Below are 25,198 nucleotides of genomic sequence, written 5' to 3' on the forward strand. Positions count from 1 at the left end.
TGTCAGCTTTGCTTTGAGTTCTGATTTCTGAGGAACCCACCAAACATGGCACTCTAACTGGTGTTGGATTAGGGTTGGACCCTTAACATAAGGACAAAATACAGTCACAGCCTTCAAGTTCTGTCCTGCTCAGCTCTGGTCTATGAGTCTCAGATCGCCAGAAGAGGCAGGTACCAGATGGTCTGTGCTTCTGCACCCCAAAAGGCGGGGCCGGCAGTGGGAGCTCAGCCCAGACAGGCTCAGTATAGCTCAGGTCGCAGGGGTCTGCCTTCCTTCAGTGGAGACAGGGCCAGCAGGGGTCTCCTTCTGTCTTGGTTCTATTCCGGGCCAGCCCCACAGGTATAGCCTTCTAACCAAACTTAGCAGGGAATGAGATAACTAATCATGTTTTGTTTCTGACACAGGAAAAGCACAGCCAGGCTTGTATGTGAGGCAGGGGAGGGGAAGGAATGAGTTGCTTCTTCTAAGCCAGAGCTCCCTGCCTCTAGAGTTGATCACAGCATCCTTGTGTCACCAGGATTTTTCTCTCTGAATCACAGTAGGTAGCAGGTGGATTAGCATTTGCTCGCTGATGGATTTGCATGGGGCAGTACAAAAGAGAACTTTGTCGGTGCGGGGCCAGGACCCCAGGCATCCATGATCTCTTCTTGTTTTTGGCTCCATCTGTCCTTAACTGGCTCCTCCTCAAATCTGATTTGGAAACAGCTTAAGGTGTAATAACTTAAACAACTTTAGCCTTTCCCATCAGTTCAATTCAACAAATATTTATTATGCGACGTCTCTTTTTTATTTTTTTATTTCATCTTTCATATTGAAGTAATACTGATTTACAGTGTTTCAGGTATACAGCAAAGTGATTCAGTTATGTATATATATATAAATCTGTTCTTTTTCAGATTCTTTTCCATTATAGGTTATTACAAGATACTGAATGTGGTTCCCCGGGCTATACAGGAAGCCCTTGTTGGTTATCTATTTTATATATGTTAATCCCAAGATGACTACTCTTTGATGACCCAGTCACACTCAGCACCCTAGGCTTAGATCACGCACAGTGCGTTTGTAAACGGTTGATGTGGCAGAAGAAATGAGGGAAGAGTGTGGCGGAGAGGAGACATCTGCAGGGTTCCCTTAGAGGGTGAAAGGCCTGGAGGAACAACAGTGAATCTGGAAGAGCTGGGGGGTTTGCGGCGTGGTGATTTTGTCATGTGTTTTCAACAGGAGGAATACACAGAATCCTGGCTCCGGGGCCTTCTTGGCTGCCTACCCCGCTCTCCTGCAGACAGCTTAAACTCAGAGTGTCCAGCTGCATTCACCTCCCTCCTTTAAATCTCCTTTCTCTCCTGTGCTCATAATACCACCATCTCTGCCTTTAGACATCTGAGCATGCAGCAGAATAACCCCCCTGCTACTGTGGATGCTTATATCTTATATGGTGAATGGTGAACTTTTTGTATAATGATGTGGCTGTCCTGTGGGGTCATAGGTTCAGGCCATATCTTTCTGGTGTCACTGAAAACACAAGGTCTTGGGTATTATGTCAACCATCAGGCATGCTCTGGGCCCTACAAAGCGATGCCCCAGGGAGGACCTAGGCAGGGGAGGAGGGAACTCCTTTCTCTTTCCAGACCTTGATCTTTTGGGCCTGAGCTTTGAAGAGTCTAGTTATGCTCGAGAGTACTGCCAGGCTGAGGAAAAGTTAGCCTGTGTTGAGTGGGAGTTGAGTGTGTGTGTCAGAGCCATATCTGAGACTTCCAGGCAGTTTAACATCTGAGAAGGAAAGAGAAGCTGGCTGAATTATCAAGCCTCCACACCTGCCCAGCTTAATTTGCCCTAAGGATTCTGCCCATAGGGTCCATGAGGTTCTGTACTAATCCACGGGGATGGGCTTTGAATGGGCTTTGATGGCATCCTGTGTGCCTTCTGCCCTTGATAGGGGTGTTTGGCTTAATTTGCTCATACCAGACTGTCAAGTCGACATCATCCACACCCCTTTCTCCATTCCCTGCATCACAGCTCCATTTCCTAGGATCTCCTTCCTGTATTGGGTTAGAGTCTTCCAATGAACGGTACTCACGGGACATTTGGAAGGCAGAAGAGGAGTCAGTGTCTCCATTGGTGGCTGCGAACAGGTGCTTGGACATATGATAGACATATGATTTGCTGCAACTACCGGCCCCCTCCTGAGAACCACCTGCTTTGGTGTTGCAGACAGCTGGGATTATTGTCAGCGGTTTTCCTAGGATCAACCCTGTCCTGATTTCATGAACCAGCAGCAGTTTCCATTCCATTTCCCCGGCCCTTCAAATCATGGTATAAGCTTCTAATTCCTTTCTCCTTGGAACACAGAAGTGCTTCCCCTTTACCAAGAGCGCTCTGCCTGCTAGCACATCCCCGCAGCACCTCCCCGCCTCCTGCTGGTGGTCACAGTGGTGGCTGGGGGCAGTGCTCACTCCTATGAGTTATTAGTGTATCAGTATATTAGTATTAGATTTATTAGCATGATAGACCAGGCAGCTCCTGAATAATTCCTTTAGCCCTGTGGCCAGAGGTCCTTGCTGTATGTATACCACAATCGCTGCTGATGGAGCAGGACAAACACGGTCAGTTTTTATTCCCTCTTCTCTTGTGACCTTTCTTTATTGGAGTTCAGTGAGACTGAGCCACTGCCTTTAAGGTGGGCTGGTTGGCTAATGCACGTTCTGGCTGTAGTCTAAGATTATGGCAGTGAATGACACTGAATGAAAGGGACGGATGTCCACTCCTCACCTCTGGGCCATCTGAGGACTGTTTTTTCAAGAAAAGAGATGTGAGTGTATATGTCATGGAGGAACTCTTATCCATTATCATGGACTCACATTTCCTTTCCCTTTTTTTTAAAGCACATCTGAGCTAGTAAGTCCTTGGGTAAGTTGGCCGTTGGGGCCAAAGGAAATGAAGGACAACTTGGGGGTGCAAGGTCTCAGTGCATGCCCGCCTCGTTCTGTGGTGAGGACCCTTGTAGCAGACACTGCCAGCGTCCCTCCCATTTCCCCTCAGCACCCACCGTTCCCGCAGACAGCAGCCTAAGGCAAGCACCTATGACTATGACCTGGCTTTGCTGGCCAGGGGACATTCAGCTTGTGAGTAGGGAGGGGGGCAGAAATGCCAGGGGAGTCCTCAACCAATGATGACTGGGCGCAGGTAGATAAATACCCCCATCTTCTTCACCCGCCCTTGGGGACAGCTCTGAGGCATATTCTGTGAGAGGTTTTCAGAGGGAGCTGGGCCCCAGTAGCCAGGGTTGTCAGCTTTAGCAAGCAAAACCACAGGACACTCACTTAAATTTAATTTCAGATAAATAATGAATGTTTTGGGGGTAAAATTATGTTCCTTACAATAATTTGGGACATATAAAAAACTCCTTGTTCTTTATCTGAAATTCAAATTTAACCAGGAGTCCTGTTTTTTATCTGGCAGAAGTAACAGTAGTCTAGAGCAATTACTTCCTCCTCAAGGCATGAGTCTTGGCTTCCTTCTGTCACTCACATCACCTTCACTTGCTGGTGCTTCCCGGGATCACCTCTGACATGAACTGATTGCCTTCAATCCTACCCTTAAGAGTCTGATCAGATGGCTCCTCCCTGACCAACGCTGTGGCTCTGGAAAGTCTCTGAAAGGAAAGCTTTGGGGATGCCTTGTATTGCTGGAGATCAACTTTCTGGCAGCTATTAGAATGGTGGCTTAAATTTTTAAAAGTCTGATTATAGAATAAAGTTATGTTTCTTGTAGACCTGTGTTTGTTGCCTGAGCTTCATATACGCTGCCTATGTGTTGGATCTTTGAATCATCATAAAAACCCTGTGGAGCAGGAAATGTTATTTGCCACATTTAGCCATGGGCATTTAAGGATACCAAGTGATTTGCCGAAGGTCATAGTTAGCAAGTTGCAAAGCAGAATTCAAACCTAAGCCATCTGCCCCTAGAACCTGTGATCTCATCCATGCCATTGACAGTCAAATGAGAAAAGACTCAATGGTAGGAGAAGCCAGGTTAAGAGACAGGTTTAGCATCAACAAGTCTACAGGGGGAGAGGGTATGGCTCAGTGGTGGAGCACGTGCTTAGCATGCACAAGGTCCTGGGTTCAATCCCCAGCACATCATTAAAATAAATAAATAAATCTAATTACCTCCCCCTGCCCAAACAAAACAAAACAAACAAACAAACAAAAAACCCCAAGTCTACAAATAATAAATGCTGAAGAAGATGTGGAGAAAAGAGAACCCTCCTACTCTCTTGGTGGGAATGTAAATTGGTGCAGCCACTACGGAGAACAGTATGGAGATTCTGTAAAAAGCTAAAAATAGACTTACCATATGATCCAGCAATCCCACTTCTGGGCACATATCCAGAGAAAAATATAATTTGAAAAGACACATGCACCTCAACATTCATAGCAGCACTGTTTACGAAAACCAAGACATGGAAGCAACCTAAATGTTGGATAAAGAAGATGCAGTATAAATATACACAATGGAATACTACTCAGCCATAAAAAAGAATAAAATAATGCCATTTACAGCAACATGGATGGACCTGGAAGTAGTCATTTTAAGAAAAGTGGGCTGGAAAGAGAAAGACAAATATCATATGATATCACTTACATGTGGAACCTAAAAACTAGTACAAATGAACTGATTTATAAAACAGAAACAGACTCACAGACATAGAAAACAAACTTATGTTTACCAAAGGGGATGGGGGTTAGGGATAAATTAGGTGTATGGGATTAACAGATACACACTACCATATATAAAGTAGATAAACAACAAGGATTTACTGTATAGCACAGGGAACTATATTCAATATCTTATAATAACCTATAATTGAAAAGAATTGAAAAAAAATTTATCTGAATAACTTCACTGTATACCTGAAACTAAATTGTATATTATGGTAAATCAACTATACTCCAATTAAAAAAAGAGAGAGAGGGAGAGAGAATTTTAGTTCTACTACTGAAAGATGTTTAGGGTCTCCAATAAGTGGGGCAGCAGGGCTCCAGGGGTTTCTCAGGGTGGGGCTGTGGGGTTTGGTGACTGACTGGTTGTGAGAGTAACCGCCTGCTCAGCCCCATCTCTCCCCACATCCCCTGCCTTCTGCCGACACCCTACCCTCCAGCAGCACTGGCCTTAATGCTCATAATCAAAATGCCTCTACACCCAAGACTGTGTATTCTGTTCCCCTGCCTAGAAGCCTTTTCGTGTTCCTCTTCCTTGCCTGTCTCACACGTTTTTCAAGACTCATCTTTCAACTTATTATTTTTTTATTGTAGCAAGATACATATAACCTAAAATTCACCATTGTAACCATTCTTAAAGTTCAGCGGCATTAAATACATTCACATTGTTGTTCCATTGTCATCACCATCCATCTCCAGAATTTTTTCATCTTCTTTAACCGAAATTTTGTACTCATTAAAAAATAACTCATTCTTCCTTCTTCCCAGTTTCTGGCAGCCATCACTCTATTTTCTGTCTCTATGAATTTGTCCTTTTTTGATCGGCATAAATTCACTTGGCATAAAGTCTTTAAAGTTCATGCACGTTGTAGCGTGTGTCAGAATTCCCTTCCTTTATTCCATTGTATGTATATGCCACATTTTATTTACCCATTCATCCTTCTGTGCACGCTTGGGTTGCTTTTACCCTTTGGCTATCGTGAACAATCCTGCTGTAACCATGAGTGTATAAATAGCTCTTTGAGACATTGCTTTTAATTTTTTTCTAGTGTACACCCAGAGGTGGAATTGCTGGATCATACAGTAAATCTCTTGTTTAATTTTTGAGGAACCACCATATTTTTTTCATAGCTGCTGCACTATTTTTTATTCTAATTAGCAATGCACAGTGGTTCCAACTTCTCCATATCCTTACCACCTCAGCTTATTTTTAATTTCCTTACAAAAGCTTCCTCTGACCCCCTTTGATTAAGTTAGCCAAACCCTCCCTCAAACGTCTTCACTGAACTTATCATACTTAAAATTTAAATATTTATTTGTGTAAATATTTGTTTAATGTATGGCTCCCTGCTGAACAGCAAGAGCTATGTGGTCAGGGACCATGGTGCTTTGATTATAGTAGGTTTTCCCCAGTAACCAGCTCAGTGCCTGGCACACCATAGGTTCTCAATGTTCCTTCTGGATAAATAAATGAATGAGATTTTTATTTGAGGAGAATGAGTGGAAGGTGATAGATTTATACACTAGAAGTGCATAGTGAGTTAAATAGTATGGAGTAATCATCACAACCCCTTAACTGGTTATCTGGGTTCCTATCCCCACTCTGACCCTTCTTGTTCCAAATCCCCACCAGTCGTCTTGGTTTCTGACCTATGACAGGGCAGAGCAGTGTTTATAACAAGTAAAAAGAATCTGTAGAGAAAGAATATTTATTTAAAAGTGACCTCAAAGATATACCCACCTGGAAATAAGTGTCTCTGGGGAGTCAAGGTGGGAATCTTGGGCATCCATCATTCCCCAGGGCACAAGAGTTTTCCACCTGGGAGTCACATCCATGCTTCCCCAAGAGCCCCTTTGTCTTCTAAGGACCAGGCAAGAGCAATGCAACAGTGTATGGTCCTGTTGGTCCTTCATTTTTTTTTTCAATATGACATGACAGCCCAGTTGGATTTAAATTGCTGTGTTTCTTTATAAGTATATTTTTCTACAGTGTCAATCAAGCACATCTGTCATCGAAAAACCTTGATGCTGGAAGAAATCTTGGAGACCATCTTTCTAACCTCTAAATTTTGAAGATCCTGAGCTCAGTGGGGTGAACTGCTTTGCCCACTGGTCCTCTAATCTAGGAGCAGAGAGGGTACCTTGATCCAGCTTCCTGACCCTCAGTCCAGGTATTTTTTTTTTCCAGGCTAACCCTTGGCTATCTCAAAGGAAAAATCTCCCTGGACAAAGATAAACAGGCAAAGAAGCCTTTTCTTCAAGGCTATTGCAACAAGGTCTGGAGTCCAGAGCTCGGTTTGAGCCCTACTCTGTGCAAAGGGCAGGAAGTTTTAGGAGCTGGGATGGGGGTGCTATAGGCCATTGGCGTTTGTTAATTGGTCTTACCCAAAGGAAAAATAAACTTTATTGTATCTTCATGACATGACAGGAGGTAGTTTTACAGCTTGGAGTGAGGCGCCTACCAAAATTAAGCTCCTGTGCTCCCAGGGAACCTGAGAGATAGGGGTGCTGTCTCCCTTGATGTGTATATTTCAAAAGGATGGCTCCCTGGTCCTTGAAAAAGACATTCCTGGGTTGTAAAACTGGCAAGATGCTTTTCAAAAAGATTTACATATCAAAGGGGCAGAGAAAGAATTTATAATTATAGGTTTTGAAAAGTAAGCACTCTAAGGAAAGGAAAGTGAGGGACTGGAGTCAGGAAGAAGCCTGCCTAAAGTCTAGTCAAGCCGAGAGGACATTTAAGACTCTCTTGGTCAGACATCACAGTATCTACCTTACACCCACTCCAAGGCTGTCTCTTTTCTATGCCTTTCAACTCAGCTATAAACTGGCATATTTTGCCAATTTCCCAATGGCTCGTCCTGGGCCACCATGGAAGAACAACAGTGGCATGGCGCAGACTGTCCACATCACTACCAACGTCACCTCTCATGTGGCTTTCCCTCCCCCTTTCCCTCCCCACCTCATTTCCTTCACCTTTCCTTCTCTTTTTCCAAACCAAACTGTGTCCAGCTTTATTAAAGATGCTTTTCATAAACAGTCATGGTATTCCAGGCAGGACGTGGGCAGACAATCGCTAACAGTATACAACACATTTCAGACTCTCTTTTTCAATGGACTACCAAAATCAGAAAACCACTATAAAACCCCATGAAGTCTTCATGTGATGCTCTGAACACGGAGTTTAGAGTGAGGGTTGACCTTTCATATTTAGCATGTTGTTTAACAGCCTTTCACAAGCCAACTCTGACTTTCAGGAAATGGAAATCACCCTTCCTTCCTTTTTAATAATCAACTCTCTAAATGACAGTCAAAACCATCACTGTTTCCCATCCCTTAATTAATGTCCTTTGAGTCATGTGTAAGTGAGAGCCAAGCCTTTCCTGGTGAGGAGAGTATTTTTTTTTTTTGGCCCCAGAAGGTTGGCATCTCCACCCAAGGGATCCTATGCTGAGGTGGAACTGCGGTGCCAGCCTTGTGGCCTGTTCTGCTCTGGAAGTCCTTCCCAGCCCCACCAGAGACGGTGAATCTTGGTGCGCATGCTTGATTGTCCCTTCTCCTCTCGGGGATATCTATGCATGATATTACATTTGTATTACAAAACCAGCTTAAATCCCTGTGCAAATGTCTTATTTATTTTTGTTCATTATTCCATCCAAGAGATTAGTTATTTTCCCCCCTGACATTTCCAAAGATTCTTTTCACTGAGACCTAGCACATAATAGATGCTAAATAAATACTGATTGGATGAATGGCTGAATGGCATTATTTGTAAAAATTCCAATTACTTAACACTCCTAGGCCTACACAGCTAAGAGTATGTTGGTCAGTCATTAAACAAACATTTGTTTAATGTGTGAGTACTTATGCATTAATTACATGTGTAAGTATGAGAAGGAAAGAAGGCATATTACATCATTTATTTTATTTAATTAGTTAATTTATATAATTGAAGTATAGTTGATTTACAATCTTGTTAGTTTCTACTGTACAGCAAGGTGATTCAGTTATACATATATAATATTCTTTATTATAATAGGTTATTACAAGTTATTGAATATAGCTCCCTGTGCTATACAGTAGGACTTTGTTGTTTATCTGTTTTATTTGTAGTAGTTTATATCTGCTAATCCCAAACTCTTAATTTATCCTTCCCCCTCTTCCCCTTTGGTTCACCTAAGTTTGTTTTCTATGTCTGTGAGTCTGTTTCTCTTTCATAAATAATTTCATCATCAAGTTTTAGATTCCACATATAAGTGACATCATATGATATTTGTCTTTCTCTGTCTGATTAATATGATAAATTCTAGGTCCATCCATGTTAATGCAATTGGCATTATTTCATTCTTTTTTATGGCTGGTAATATTCCATTGAATATATACCACATCTTCTTTATCCAATCATCTGTTGATGGACATTTGGGTTGTTTCCATGTCTGCATCATTTCTTTTAAATGTTTTCACTACAACAGTGTTTTAAAACTTTCTTCTCTTCCTACTCCTCCCTTTACCTCAACCCACAGTACATTTTCTATTATAACCCACTACACACACACATGTGTGAACAAAACAAAAATTTCACGAAACAATTCTCACCCATGCTACAGTTTCAATGTACTCTGATATTTTCTATTCTATTTCATTTCTTTAAAAATAAATATAAACTGAGACCTACTCTATAAGTTTTATGACCTATTACTAATTGAGATCTACAATTTAAAAAACATTGCTCTTAAAGCTATTTTAAAAATAATAGTGGAAAAACTGCTTAAGATATTTAATAGAAAAGCCATTCCTGGGACTATTTAAAATTTGGAAAATATTAAATTCTAGAAAAGTAGTATGATGTTGGAATGGGTGAAGAAAAGGGAGATCACATCCATGACCCTTGGGGTCACAGGGTTCCAGACCTGAGGGCTTAAATTTGGGAAGGGGAAGAAAAAAGGGAGTAGAAGATACATGGCACAGATAGGAAATAGACTGAAATTCTGATAACTTCATCTGACAAATTCTGCTGAAAACAGTTGAGTATACTCCTGAGTTAGGGAACCTAAAAATGTCTAATTCCCAGATGGTATAACCAGCACACTGTGAAACAATATGTTCTTTTGAAATTAATTCCATTTCATTGATTTTTAATGACAAAATAATACATAAACACTTCCTTGTCATAAAAATTAGAATTATACAGAAAAAAATTTCCTCTCGACACTGTTTTCTCCTCTCCTATCCTAGCGACTTTTCAAGAACTATTTTCAATTTGAATATACTTTCAGATCTTTCTAATGCCTTTGTGTCGGGCTGGAAAGGAAAATATACATGGACATATAGGAATATATTAAGAACTTCGCTGGATTACAATGAGTGCTTTGTTCTGTAACTTGTTTTTTAGGTAACAATATGTGTGGAGACTTTTCCATGTTAGTGCATGGAGATAGATCTCATTTTTTTAAATGTAATTATTGGCATGTTTGGTTTGGGTATACCATTTTATAAATTTGATTTTGCTTGTTCCCTCTGTTTCACTTCTGTCTCTTGCTGCGATGTTGTGGGACAAGAAGAAATATAAAGGAGCTCCGTGCACTCTACATCCGGTTATGCACTGCCTTCCTGGACTCATTCAGTCCGGCTGTCTCCAGGTGCAGACCTTGGCTCATGAGGAACCCTTCTCCTCCCCTCATCCCACACCAGGATGGGTGGATACCTGTCAGCTGCGTGGAGGGTATCTGCCAGCACATGAGGGCTGCAGCTGGCGTGGCTTCTCAGTCAGCAGGTGGGTAGCAAGCTTGGACAGCTGCACCATACCTCCTCCATCCAGTCCAAAAGAGCTTTGTCTCCGTTTTCTTTAATTTAAACAATCTACTTTTCCCTAAAACCCTAGATTTCCAAACCTCCCACCCAATCCCCTCCTCAAGGGGCTTTGTTTTAAATTTGCATGTAATGTGTGCAGTAGACATCACAGGACCACAGCTCAGCTCCCAGAGCCTCATGTGGGATCAGAAATGGGGCGAAGGCAAGCATTCTGATTACGTGACAGTCCTTTTTAGTCTGAGTCACACTTTTCCTCACTACTGCATCAAAATAGTTGAGTGATAAATAAATAAAAATAAACCTAATTGCCTCCCTCCCCCAAAAAATAAAAGTGAAAAAAAAAATAGTTGCGTGCATAGAACGTCAGGTTCTTTGTGTAAAATTGTGATGGCCAAGATGCTGGAAAGTGTGTCACTGACTTGATTTAGGTCAAAATGGGCTTCTGCTCAGATCATCAGAACTCTAACTCACTGTACCCAACCAGGAAGGCTAGAAGTTAGAATATTTATGATCCTGTTCAGACAGAAATAAAAAATGTAGAGTGTTGGTCTTTCTTGAACCTTTGACAAACAAGGCCTCTCCTGCAGTTAGATTTTGAATGCATGATGACTTAATCCCTGGGGGAGGGGAGAAGGGCTATTGCTGCAAGGAGAGCTCTAGGGAGGTCTGTGAGAAACAGGAGACTACGGAGAGCCTGCGTTCCTTCTTTCCCTGAAACAGCCTTTCCCCAGGGGCCCCCATCAGGCTGAGAGGCCTGGGACAGGTTTCTGAGTGCTGGAGGCAGGAAGTCCCCACATATCTATTCTGGGAAGGCATTAGAGTTGGTAGTCAAAGAATCAGAGCTCATGGAATGATTCCTGCTTTCACCAAGGTTCTGGATGAAGATGCAGAAAAGAAAAAGGAGAAAGAAAACAGACAAGCTGCTAATGAATCAACAGATTCCTGCATAACATTTTACCTCTCAGTTAAAATGAAGTCATTCGACTCTTGTTTACTTGTTAGAAAATGATGACTCATCCAAGAATCCATTAGAAATGATCAGATTGGTCCATATTCCCTTGTGCTTTGTTGAGTGCAGACCGGCTAGGGAAACTGAGGCACCACTGGGTGGGAAGAGGCGTAGAAAGAATGAGAGAAAGCACAAACTCCCAGAAGTGACGCATACATTTAGAAAAGCACTCAGGATCAATATGTGGCTTGAAAGTGAGTAGTTTCTCACTTTGATTCATAGGTTGCCACATTTTCAGAAACATTTTGTGTCACGTAACTAACAAAAAGATTCATGGAAGCTTAAGAAAAAAAACAAGAAAAGGAGTCTTTCTCGTTTCAGTACTACGGTTTTGCTGGAATGAGAGGAGAATTTTTGCTCACATGAACTATGAAGGAAGCTGGTTAGAAAGAAGCTAATTTTATCAGAAATTTATCATTGAGAGTCATGAAACTGAATGTCAAGGGGTCTTTGCTCCTTCGGGTCCCCAGGGACAAGAGAAACAGAAAAAGGAAAACAAAACCAGGATATTTGCTTACTGATAAAGGACCTTTTAAAAATGTATGCACAAGTCTTCCAAGTTATTCATTGCAGGCTGCATTAAACCTGTCCCTTAACAGTTATGAGAGTGTTCACACCAATGCTGAGTCCAGCCCCTGGGTCTCATTCCAGTGAGTCTGTCTCCAATCATCCAGGATCTGCAGCCTCTTTCAAGGCAGGATTCTGTACATCCAGAGGTCAGGTTCACTCAGGGAGCTAAGAACAAGGGGTGAGAGACCAAGAAATGCGTGTGTTAACATTTTCTGAAGAAATAGAACCTCTGTCTCTATCCCTATCTATCTGTCTGTCTATTGGGAGAGGGAGAGAGATTTCAAGGGACTGGCTCAAGTGATTGTGGAGCTGTGGAGTCTGGTAAATCTAAAATCTGCTGTGCTGGACATCCAGGGAAGAACTGATGTTGCAGCTCAAGTTCAAAGACAATCTGTAGGTAGAATTCCCCCTTCTTTGGGGTCCCTCAGTCTATTTTCTCTTAGAGCCTCAATTGATGGATGAGACCCATCCACATTGTGAAGGATAATCTGTGTGACTAAAAGTCTACTGATTTAAATGTCAATCTCAGGTTAAAAAATACCTTCCCAGCAACATCCAAATTCGTGTTTGACCAGCTATCTGGGTACTGTGGCCCAACCAAGTTGACACAAAAAATCAATAACTAGTTTGTGTTATTTAAGCTCTTTTGATTGCAAAGGACACCCTCACCCAAACTGGAACTCACCCCAGAACAAAGGCAGTTCTCAGGGATGGTGAGTCCTTTACCCACTCTCATGGCAGAGAATGTCCATTTGGAAGCAAGAGAGAGGTGGAGGAGAGATGCAGAGAAACAGAAGATACAGAGTTCTCTCAGGCAGGTTCTCAACTGGAGGAACATGTCAGGATTGCTGGTGGAGCTTTATGAAGGTGAACATGCTCAGGCCCCTCCTTAGACTTCCGGAATCACAGCCACACCCTATTTCTTGACGACACAATCCCCACTAGAGGCAGGTTATATTCGCACAGAAGAGACATCTGATTCAGGGACTGAGAGAAGTACATTCAGAAACACTCACTGCAAATTGTTGGACTACAGAGATGAAGGGGAGAAAAAAAGTAGTGAGAGGTGTTGGCAAGCACTAATAATTCCAAAGAAAGAGAGAAATACACAGATTAAAAGGAAAACTAACATAAGAACTGAAGATGATGGTAGAAATTCTATAAATTATGTATAGGAGTCATACCTAGATGGGCTTTTTAATTGAAATATAGTTGATTTACGATGGTGTGTTTCCGGTGTACAGCAAAGTGATTCAGTTATACATATATATACATATTCTTTTCCATATTTTTATAGGTTATTACAAGGTATTGAATATAGTCCCCTGTGCTATACAGTAGGACCTTGTTGTTTATCTATTTTATATACAGTAGTTTGTATCTGCTAATCCCAAACTCCTAATTTATCCCTTCCAACCCTCCATCCCCCTGGTAACCATACATTTGTTTTCAATGTCTGTGAGTCTGTTTCTATTTTGTAAATAAGTTCATTTGCAGTATTTTTGTTTTAGATTCCACATATAAGTGATATCATATGGTATTTTTCTATCCTCTTTCTGGCTTACTTCACATAGTATGACAATCTCTAAGTCCATTCACTTTGCTGAAAATGGCATTACTTCATTCTTTTGTATGGAATGTATTCCATTGTATATATACACCATATCTTTTTTATCCAGTCATCTGTTGATGGACATTTAGGTTGCTTCTGTGTCTTGGCTATTGTAAACAGTGCTTCTATGAACATTGGAGTTCATGTACCTTTTCAAATTAGAGTTCCTTTCGGATATATGCCAGGAGTGGGATTGCTGGATCATATGGTAAGTCTATTTTTAGTTTTTTAAGGAATCTCCATACTGTTTTCTATAGTGGCTGCACCAAATTACATTCACACCAAGAGTGTAGGATGGTTCCCTTTTCTCCACACTCTCTCCAGCATTTATCGTTTGTGGACTTTTTAATGATGGCCATTCTGACTGGTGTGAGGTAATACCTCATTGTAGTTTTAATTTTCATTTCTCTGATAATTAGTGATATTGGGAGGGGAATAAGGCAGGACATAAAGTTAGATCCTCTGGCTCTCAATGAGGTTGGAGGGCAGTCCTTAAAAGAAGGTCATAGGTGCTGACTCCTGGAAATGAAAGCACACTTAGCCCCAGGGCACGCACAGAAAGCATAAAACAGAAAGCCAAGGGGAAAGATGTTTTGTTAAGCAAAGCACAGTATTGTCCTTTATAGTCCACCCTTTGTGTCACTCATATCCACTCAAGCTTCTCATTATGTTCGCTCTATCCTAGCAGTGGTAATTCAAGATGGTGGTTAGCCACCATTCGTGTCGAAAATTTGAAAGAGGAGACTTAGTTGGGCAATCTATGTACCCACAACTGCAGTTGGTCCTGATGTTATAGCTGACATTCATCTACAACACATTCTAGCATTTCTGCGTGCCTAGGTGGCTTGGCATGCCTTTGTCAGGTATGGTTGGTAACAATTGCCCATTCACAGTTAAGTCTGGGCATGGGAGCACCAGGAGATGCCTCAGTGGTTCCCTCAGTTCCAGACGTGTTTCTTCTTGTCCCTAAAATGTAGCAGCAACCTATATCCTCAAGATGATCAAGACCAGTTGTCCCTGCGAGTGTCTTAACTCCTTTCTTTGCCTGCTGGCCTGTGTACATGAGGAGAACACAATGACTAGGGAGCAACCAGTTTCAGTTTTTGCTGGCTTCAGGACCTCTACATTTGCAGAAATTAAAGTCAGGGGCATAAGAAGCAAAAATTACACAAGTGAGTTGCTGGAAATGGCAATAAAATGGACTATTCTTACTTTGTGTCTGGATGCATGTGTTTTATCTATGGGGACACAGCATCATTGGTTTAATGACCATTGGTTTAAGATGTCCACTGCATCCTGAAAGATGGCATATTATCTCCACACTGGTGCCTTAGCATGCCTTCAAAAAACACTTTCAATGCTTTTTCAGATGAACAGCTTCTGGGTGACGTAGCACGTGGTGGAACCAGTAGATCCTCTGGTCACGTGCCCATTGTCACACTTTTTTTTTTCACATAGAGTGGGTTTTTTGACCTGGGGTAATATTATGTGGAATCCCCTACTGGTAAACTAGACAGTCTGTGAGTCCTTGATTAATGGTGTTGGAAATGTGAGTGGAAAAGGCAAACATCTTACCCAGAACACACGTCAGTCACCATCAGGATGAATTTCTGAATGAAGTGGTCCAATATAATCAGTTTGCGAACCAGCCAAATGACTGGTTGATCTTCTCAACAGAAACAACAGAAGCCAGATGAACAGATACCTTCAAAGAGCCAAAAGAAAATAACTACCAACCTAGCAAACTTACACGGCAGGAATGAAGACCCATAAAACAAGTCTCAAAGAGACTGAAATCATACAGACCATGATTTCGGTCCTCAGTTCAGTTGTGCTAGACTTCAACTAACAACCACAACAACCAAAGCTAGAAAATCTACATGTTTGGAATTAAGACATACACTTCTACATAACTCGTGTCAAAGAACAAATCATAATGGACATTTAGAAATATTTGATGGGGAGGGTATAGCTCAGTGGTAGAGTACATGCTTAGAATGCATGAGGTCCTGTGTTCAATCCCCAGTACCTCCATTAAATACATACATACATACATAAACCTGATTACCTCTCCATACACACATAAATAAACTTAATTACCTCCCCTCAAAAGAATTTTAAAAAAAGAATTTAAAAATAATTAAAAAATAAAAATATTTGGAATTGAATAATAAAATAGTTCATATCAAAACCTGTGTAATGAAGTTTCTTAAACGGAAATTAATTAGTCTTGAATGCATTATTCACAAAGAACAGCTGAAAAATCAGTGAATGAAGCATCCATTTTAAGAAATTAGAAAAAGAATAGCAAAATAAACTCAAAGAAAGCAGATGAAAGGAAAGAATAAATCAAAGGGATTAGGAAAGTAAGAAACAAGCATAATGAGGAACAAAAACTCCAAAATTCAGTCTTCTGAAAAAGTTAATAAGACTGACACCTAATTGCCAGTAGGGAGAGGATGCAAATAACCAACATGAGGAATTAAAGAAGGATCTCTATTTATCCTGCAGATAATAAAAAGATAATAGAAGTATGTTATAAGTGATGTTGTGCCAATGAAATGAACAATTTAGATGAAATGCAAAAATTCCTAGAAAAATACAACTCACCAAAATTTATATCAGAAGAAATAGAAAAATATGTATAGCTCCATAACAATTTAAAAAAAATGAATCCCATAAAGAAAACTCCAGACCTGTGAATTTTACCAAACAATTATGAAAAAACTAAAGCCAATCCTACGCTGACTCTTCCAGAAAATAAAGACAGAACACTTTTCAAGCCACTCCATAAGACCAGCATAAACTTTCATTTCAAAATTTGAAAAGAATATTACAAAATATTTACAAATATTACAAAAAATTTACAAAAGTAAATTTCAGGCTGATATCTCAGGCACATAGATGTAAAAATCCTAAACAAAACAGCAGGAAACCAAATCCAGCAATATATTAAAAGAAAGTACATTACAAATAAACTGAATTTAACATTAAGAAAACAACCAGTGTAATTCTTTACAAAGCATAATAAACGACAAACACTGAACAGCTCAATAGATGCAGAAAAAGGACAAAAACTGTATCTCAAAATATCCAGATAAAGGAAACCTTGTAATCAAACACATTATATTCCTGCAGCAAAAAACTTGAGTATTCTCCTTGAGTAGACTATAAATAGACCTCCATCTGTTCATGTCAAGATTTGCTGCCAAATGGAAAACACAACTTTCTTTTTGGATTTCAGAGTAGTGGAGAAGGGATTACAGGCTTATATCAAAATAATAAAGAAAGATAGCAGATTGGGGATTCATAGAAACACACACTTACGAAAAATAAAACCGTAACGCTAAGTTCTTGATTTACAACAAAAAATTATGTTCATTGATGAGCTTAGTAACTTGCTAGAGATAAACCTATAGGAGGAGTTAGTTATATTTTTGAAGTTTATTTGAGTATTATTATTTTTTAATGGAGGTACTGGAGGTTGAACCCAGGACCTCATGCATGCTAAGCACACACTCTACCACTGAGCTATATACACGCTCCCCCATAGAGTAGTTGTTAAGGGACATAACCAGATACATCTTCTGTGACACAGTTGTCCCCCAGACTGGCTGCGGTCACCTTCTCCCAGAGATACACTGCCAGTACACACGCGGATTCTAAGTTAGGAAACATGCTAATCTCAGTGTTAGCTCAAGTGCGAGACCAGGAGCATAAATGAAGCAATAGGAAGAATCCATTCCACTTTTGACCTTTTAAAATGCAAATCTGCTCATGTCTCTTGTCTGCTTAAGGCGAAGTCACGTGCAGTGGCTTCTGGGCCACCCTCCCACCCAGAAGCTGAATCTGAGGCAAGGCAGGGCTTTCCTTCCTCTGTAGTTTTTTGAAGCATTTGAAGAAAAAAACTCTTAAAAATTCTGTTTGATATCTTAAAATATTTTACAATCATTCTTAATTTAAAGCTCCTGAATTAATTACAATTTGGGGCACTTCTTTTTAAGAAGACAAGCAGCATTGCCCTTTGGGTCTACACATCTTGTCGTTTCTCTTAACTTTTCCTGTTTTTAGGAACCTGAGTCCCTCCCCATCCCTCATTATTTTTTCTCCTTGAGATTGCTTTATTTGCTTTTAGGCATTACTGATTTCAACATTGAAAGCAAAATTAGTTACTTCTCTGATGGTGTTTGGAAGTTATTACACATTTTCTTCAATAAAAATAACTATGCCAGGGTTCTAATTACAGCCTTGAGAATTGTATAGTGCCTCTTTGAGTACTTTTGGCATAAGGCTGATGGCTGAGTTTAGACAGGATGAAGAGTCTTTCTGCTGCCTTCCCACAAAAATGAAAACTAGATATGGTGTGCCACTTTTAAGTCACACCTTTCCGCTCAGTCTTCAGGGGAAGATGCCACCCCACTGTCTTCTGGCAACACTAGTGAGAGGCAGGAAATCGGGAGCTCAGCCTGAGGGCTTGTTCCTTTGATCGCTACCCATATTTTCCTGCTTGGAAATGTGCCAGTTTATCTTTTCCTGTAGTTGAAAATGTTGAAGAAGATGTGCCTCAGAATGTTTTGTGATCCTTACCTGTCCAGAGACTCTGTTGGTATGACTTTCAATCTGTGATATTTTTTGCAGTTTTGGAGGTTTTTTCCCTTCTTTTTTAAAAAAATGAATTCTACTCCTTTTGTTCTTGTGTTATTCTTTTTTATAACCTTGTGCGAATTGAGAGTTGATCTTTTTGTTGTATTTCTGTGTTGGCAACATTTCCCACAATGTTTTCATGTGATTATTCATTCCTATCGAAAAATTTTGAAATGTTTTAACAAATGGTGAGATGCTACAGAATTGTAATGGATAAGCAAGAGACTTTATTTTAAAGATCATCTGTTAGTATTTGACTGGCAAAACCAGCAGTCAGATGGGGTTAGGCCTAAACTATACTGTCCTCTTTCCATGGGCCCCCTAAGCTTACAGTTACCTCTTCTTTGGTGAAGAAAGGTGGGGCACCTACAGCCCAGTGCAGAGTAGGAGGATAACTCACACAAGTACAGGGTTTTCAACAATTTTTCATGCATCTTGCCAAGTATGTCAAAGAGAGAGATTTATTTTAAGGATTTGATCCACGTGATTGTGAAACGTAGCAAGTCCAACATCTGATGGGGTAGGCCAGAAGGCTACAGATCCAGGGAAGAGCTGCAGTTTGAGTGCAAAGAATTCCCTCTCACTTTGGGAAGGACAGTTTTTGTTCTATCAAAGCCTTCAACTGATTTGACATGGCCTGTCCATATTATGGAAGGTAATCTGCTCAAAATCCACCAATTTAACTGTTAATCTCATCTAAAAAAACACTTTCAAAGAAATATCCAAAATAGTGTTTGACCAAATATCTGGACACCATGGCCCAGCCAAGTTGACACAGAAAATTAACCATTACAGTCCCATCCTTTGTCAACTTGGCATCCATATGCATCTCCTTAAATCATGCTTAATCTTTAAATAAAGACAATGACAAGGCCATACTTCCACCTAACATGGCATGACTATCCTGCGTACAATTGAAAATGCACTAACTCTTTCCCCAGAAGAGGATGCAAAGTCCTTGGGTTATGTTTACTCTTCCCTTAATATCCTGTCACCTAAATACCATGATGTAAAGTCACTTCTGCTCTTCTGTTTACTCCCCTTGCCATATAGGAGGAAAATGAAATAAAATCATCTGTCTCTTTTCCTACCAACACTCATCAAGTATATCCTATATAAAAGCATAAGTTTTTCTTCTTCCATTCCTGGCAGAATTTTAAGTTTGGGGGACAACAAAGAAGAAAGAAAATAGTAGGAAAAAAAAAGTATGGAAGAGAGGGAAGAAAGTAGTGGAGTGGTTCGGAAACCATTTGACCCTTCAAGAAGAGACTAAAATTGATGCCATCCAAAGAACAGGCACTTTTCTCTCTCCTTCATTCTTTACCCCTCCTTCATGACCCCAAGTTCATTTCTCTTCTTTCTCCAGCCCTCCTGTATGCTGGCATCGGTTCTCTTTTCACCATGAAGAGCATTCAGCTGGTGGCTATAATTAGGTGCCCAGTGAGTTCCTCTGGCATCACCCTCCTGTGAGGGAAGAAAGGGGTGGCAGGGGAGAAAACACCTTTTCTTGTCCTCTAACTCCTAAAGCACCCCCCTCCCTGCCTTCTGCAGCCAGCTGTCACTCGGGGAAGGCTGGTGCCAGCTGAGGAGTGAGGCAGTGCCAGACAGCGAGAATGTTTTTATTTGCCTTCCTCTTTCAGAAAATATCCCTTAGGGTTTCTCTTTTTTCTCTCCACATCCTGTTTGCTGATTTTTTAAAGCATCAAAATTGACCTGAGTTTTCTATAGAAACCATACAGTGTTCTGCCCTCTTAGGATGGGAGATTAGGAGCTGGGACTCGGCATCATGGAGGTGGATACATGATATTTTCCCAGGAAGAGACACGGGGTTATGTGCCCAGAGAGTTATGTGCTGTAGACTGAATGCTTGTGCCTCCTCACCCCCCAATCCCTACCTTCCTGTGTGGTGGTATCAGAAGGGGGCTTTTAGCAGGTAATTAAGGTTAGATAAGGTCATGAGGGTGGGGCCCTCATGAATGAATTAGCACCTTGTAAGAGTCACCAGAGAGCTTGCTTCCTCTCTCTGCCCTTCTGCCACGAGAAGACATAGCAAGAAAATGGCTATCTTTGAACCAGGAAGCAGACCCTCACTAAATACTGAATTTTCTGGAGACTTGATCTTGGACTTCCCACTCCAGAACTGTGAGAAATAAATTCCTCTTGTTTGTAAGCCACCCATTCTATGGTATTTTATTTATTTGGGGGGGGGGTGTAATTAGGTTTATTTATTTAAAAAAATTTTTTGAATGGTACTGACGTACCCAGGACCTTGTGCATGCTAAGCACGCACACACTGTACCACTGAGCTACACCCTCCCTCTATGGCATTTTGTTATAGCTGCCCAAACAGCTAAAACAGCTTGCAAGTTTCATTAGGGCAGAGGCCATAACTCTTGTTCATCACTTTTACCCGGGATCCAGCACTGGCACAGAACAAGTGCTCAATTAATTCCTGTTAACAGACAAGCTCTAAGACCCATGAGGAGTTTTCTGAGAAGAAGCATAGAAAAGCGGGATCTGATGGCTGTAGTAACTGAGAAGAATTTCCTTGCAGATGGATTAGAATGAGCTACATCTTCTGTGTGCTGTGATGTCTGACATATAGAAATTTAGAGGTATGTCTATATTAGGGGTCTCCAGACGTCTATAATGCTATCAACGAAAGTTATTTCAAGCACTTACAAATTTAAAAATTTTAGGTTTATAGCACTGTACTAATATATTTTGTGTATAAAAAAGTTTAAACAAAAACATAAAAGTTTAAAATATGCAATAAAAATAAATATGAAAAAGAAGTTGTAGTATTCCCTGCATTTTAATGGATGATTTTAAGTCTCCCCTGAGTTTAGTTAGCTCTTCCTGTTTTAAAAGAAAGTTCGCAGATCTTCTGGTGAGGTGAGGGAGAGGCCAGCATGAAATATACTGCAGGGCTACGGACGGTTCTGTAAAGTCTAACCCATACTCCAAGTGATCAAGACACTCTGGCTCACCTCTACTCTTAAAACGCACTTTTGTCATGGCTATAATGAAACATTTCATCTAATTACATGTTTATTCCTATTTCTGCTAGAAGGCTATGAGCATCTTTAAGAAGGTTGTTTTCTCTGATGTATCATCATCCTGTTCATCATATAATTTGTGGATGGTCAGCTTTTTTGGGCAGGATGCATTGTTAACTTTTGCTGCATAACATACCATCTCAAAACGTAGTGGCTTAACGCAGCAAACACTTATTGTTTATCTCGGAGTTCTGTGTGTTGGCTAGGTTGGCAGTTCAGGTCTAGGCTGCCTTGGCTGGGGCTGGGTAATCTAATGATGACTCACAACCGACCTGCCAAATGACTACAGACACGCGGGTGAGCCAGTGAAGATCAGCCGAGCACAGCCCAGATGAGCAGAATCGCCCATCTATGCTGTAGATTCTTGAAAAACACATAAAAAGTTGTTTTAAGTGACTGAGTTTGGGGATGGCTTGTTACACCACAATAGCTAACTGATACAATTCTTATGATGGTTCCTGGGGGGGGGGTCAAGCAGGTACTATCATCACTGGAGAAGTACAGGCAAACCTCATTTTATTGTGCTTGGCTTTATTGTGCCTTGCAGATACTGTTTTTTTTTACAAACTGAAGGTTTGTGGCAACCCTGCATTGAGCAAATCTATTGGCACGATTTTCCCAACAGAATTTGCTTATTTTGCATCTGTGTCATATTTTGGGAATTCTCACAATATTTCAAACCTTTTCAGTATTATTTTATTTGTTATGGCGATCTGTGATCAGTGATCTTTGAGGTTACTGTTGAGAAAAGACTATGGCTTGCTGAAGGCTCAGATGATGGTTAGCATTTTTAGCAATAAAGTATTTTTAAATTAAGGTATATATATTGTGTTTTTTGACATAATGCTATCATATACTTTTGGACTACAGTATAGTGTAAACATAATTTTTACATGTACTGGAAAATAAAAAAATTCATTTGATTCTTGCGATATTCTCTTCATTGTAGTGGTCTGGAATGGAACTCACAATGTCCCTGAGATATGCCTGTAATCGCATTGTCTGCCTAGAGACGGAGTCAGGTGTATGTCTTCAATTTGAAACTCTTCTTCCCAAAATGACAAAAATCTTAATTTGGTGATGCCTCTGGACTTTACTCATAGGTCTTTTTAGGTTCATATATATTATAATCTATCATAGATATTATAATTTTTTATAATTTTTAATTTTTCTTTTGTTGCTGTTTTTTACTATTTTTTGATGTACTAAAGTTTAAATATTTACGAAGTCAAGTCTCTTTTATGGAGTCTGTCTTTGCATATTTGTTTAGGAAGCTTTACCATCCTATGATCTGAGAAACATTTATTTACTTTTTAGTTTTTAATTTGAGTAGTTTTATGGCTTTTAATTCCATGTATTATAAAGTTGTATTTAGGCTCATATATTTTTAGGGTTGCTATATCTACTGAATAAATGGATCCCTTTTTCATTGTGAAATGATCCTTTTATCTCCTAAAATACCCTTTGGTTGCGAAGTCTACTTTGATACTAACATTGCCATGCCAGCTTTCTTCTGCTTCGTGTTTTCAAAATACATCTTTTGCTATTCTTTTGCTTTCAATGTATCTGTGCCTTTGTATTTAAGTTGTGTCCTTTATAAATAGCATATAATTGGGTCTTTCTTTTTTTTTCTATCAATCTGACCAGCTCTGCTTCTTAAATGGAGAGGTTAATGCCTGTACATTTAATGTAATTATAGAAATGATTGGATTCAAGTCTACCATCTTACCATTTGGTTTCTATTTGTCCTCTCTGTTCTTTTCTCTGTTCCTGTCTTCTTTTGGGTTAGTCAAGTATTTTTTAAACTATTCAATTTTATCTCTTCTATTAGCTTTTAAGCAAAAAGAAAAAATTACATTATGTTTTCAGCAGTTGCTACAGTGATTACAATCTGCATTAATTTATTATAGTCTAACTTGATTTAATATTACACTATTTTACATGTAACATAAGAATCTTTCAAATGTATACTTTTATTTAATTCATCCTCCCATCTTTTGTGTAATTGGCATCATGTATTTTACTTCTACATAAATTATAAATCCCATGTTACATTATTCTTTTTTGCTTTAAGCAGTCAACTATTTTATAAAGAATTGAAGAAAAGTAAGAAAAAAGGTCTTTATATTTACCCACATATCTATAATTTCCAGTGATCATAATTTTTTCCTGTAGTGCTAAGTTTCCATCTGGTATCATTTGCCTTCCGCCAGAATTATCTTAGAATTTGTTATAGTATAATTTTTCCAGTGATGACTTCTCTCAGCTTTCCACTCTCTGAATGTCTTCATTTCTCCTTCAATTTTGAAGGATGTTTTTACTTAATAGAATTGCAGGTTGATAGTTTTGTTATTGTTTTTTCTCTCAGCACTCTGAAAGGTTCGATTGTTTTCTAGCCTTTGTTATTTCTGATGAGAAGTCAGTTCTAATTCTTATTATTGTTTCTTTGTGCGTAATGTGTCCTTTTATCCCTGGCTGCTTTTAAAATTTTCTCTTGATCTTTGTTTCTCAGTAGTTTGATTACGATGTGCTTAGATGTGGTTTTCTTTGGAGTTATCCTGCTTCAGTTTCACCAAGCTTCTTGGATCTGTGACTCAATATTTTTCATCAAATTTGGAAAAAATTTTGTCTGTTATTTCTTCAGATATACTTTTTGCTCCAGTCTCTCTTCTCTCTCTGGAATTCCAGTTATGACTACTTAAGACTGTACCCCAGGCCTTTAAAACTCTAGTGGGTTCTTTTCTTCTTTTTCAATATTTTTTCTTTCTGTACTTCATCTTAGGTGATTTCTTTTTTCTTAAAATTTATTTATTATTGTATTATTTAATTATTTTATTTTGGTGGTGGGGAGGTAGTTAGGTTTATTTATTAATTTTTAGAGACGTGCTGGGGATTGAGCCCAGGACCTTGGGTATACAAAGCATTTACTCTACCACTTGAGCTATACCCTCCCCTGCAACCTTAGATGATTTCTATTGACTTATCTTCAGGGTTATCAATCTGTTCCTTTGCATTGTTCAATCTGCTGTTAATCTCATCCAACAGATTTTTAAAATTTATATATCATATTTTTCAGTTCTAAGCGTTCTATCTGGTTCTTTTTTAGGATTCCCAGTTTTAACCCATTATATCCATCTTTCCTTTAAGTCTTTTGGTATATTTTTATAGGCATATAAAAATTCTTGTCTGCTAATTCAGACATCTGGGTCATCTGTGGATCTATTTCTATTTTTTTTTAACATTTTTTATTGATTTATAATCATTTTACAATGTGGATCTATTTCTAATGACCACTTTTTTTTTTTTTAAACTGTGTGTCACATATTCCTGCTTCTTCACATATCTGCTAACTTTTGTCCTCTAGTCTCCAGCCCCAGATAATGCTATCCTGGACTTCAAAAAAAGGAATGGTCACCAAGCTGGAAAGTTTCTCTTGGTGTCCCTTGAGGTTGTGCTTTCTCCCAACTCCACAGTGACAGCTGAAGCTACAAACCCTTCTTGCTACTGACTCTGGTCCCAAGAGGACAGGACTCTAGGAATGGGGCTGCACATAGAGCCCACTGTGAGGTCAGCAATCCTGGTTCCTGACGCTGTTCAGGTCAAAACAGGGAGGGCCTGTCAAACCTCCTGGATCAACTAGCATAGATCTGATGGTAGTTTTGACCCATCTGGGAGTCTCCAGACTGGTCTGAGGAGAGCTCGGTAGCCGTGGAGTTCAGTCCTGGCGCTGAGAGATTTCCCTTTGGCACGTGGATTGAAGGGAGGACAAGGG

The 25,198-nt window shown here is 39.8% G+C and overlaps 1 non-coding gene across 1 annotated transcript; it reads left to right on the forward strand.

Moving 5' to 3' along the window:
• The first annotated feature begins 15,684 nt into the window (after positions 1–15,684).
• TRNAS-AGA (transfer RNA serine (anticodon AGA)) lies at positions 15,685–15,757 on the forward strand. Its single transcript has one exon. It is a non-coding gene; the product is annotated as a tRNA-Ser (tRNA).
• The last annotated feature ends 9,441 nt before the right edge of the window (positions 15,758–25,198 follow it).

The sequence above is a fragment of the Camelus bactrianus genome, chromosome 6 (genome assembly GCF_048773025.1).
Source record: "Camelus bactrianus isolate YW-2024 breed Bactrian camel chromosome 6, ASM4877302v1, whole genome shotgun sequence".
NCBI lineage: Eukaryota > Metazoa > Chordata > Mammalia > Artiodactyla > Camelidae > Camelus > Camelus bactrianus.